This window comes from Fukomys damarensis, unplaced genomic scaffold (assembly GCF_012274545.1).
Source record: "Fukomys damarensis isolate Sample0158 unplaced genomic scaffold, DMR_v1.0_HiC HiC_scaffold_17, whole genome shotgun sequence".
NCBI classification, from domain to species: Eukaryota; Metazoa; Chordata; class Mammalia; order Rodentia; family Bathyergidae; genus Fukomys; species Fukomys damarensis.
In genome coordinates this window covers 71,834,184-71,834,544 of record NW_022900929.1, presented here as the reverse complement: position 1 = coordinate 71,834,544, position 361 = coordinate 71,834,184, and positions in this window count along the sequence as shown.

The following is a 361-nucleotide window of genomic DNA, read 5'->3' as shown; positions in this document are numbered from 1 at the left end:
CTCCGCTCACCTGCTATTAACTTTTCCAATGCTAGATTTCACTAAGAGCTGTCTCGATCGCAAACTGCTTCCTAGTTCTGACCTTCTCCCACCCCTATCCCTTGGCTCCGGACAGGCAGTTAATGAGGATTCAAGTTTCTCAGAACCTGACGCTGCCGGCCCACAGCAGGTGCTCAAAGTATGGACCCTGGGGAACCCCGAGGGGTACGGGTGCCAAGGACGCGCGCGGTCCCTCGCGTGAGGAGGGGGCCAGGTGTGTGCGGGCGGGGCGGCGGTGTCTGGAGTTAAGCAAGTGCACAGAGTGGCCGGCTACGCGGAAGCGGGAAGGAGGAGGGGTCTCCGACACCCGAGCGCGGCCGAG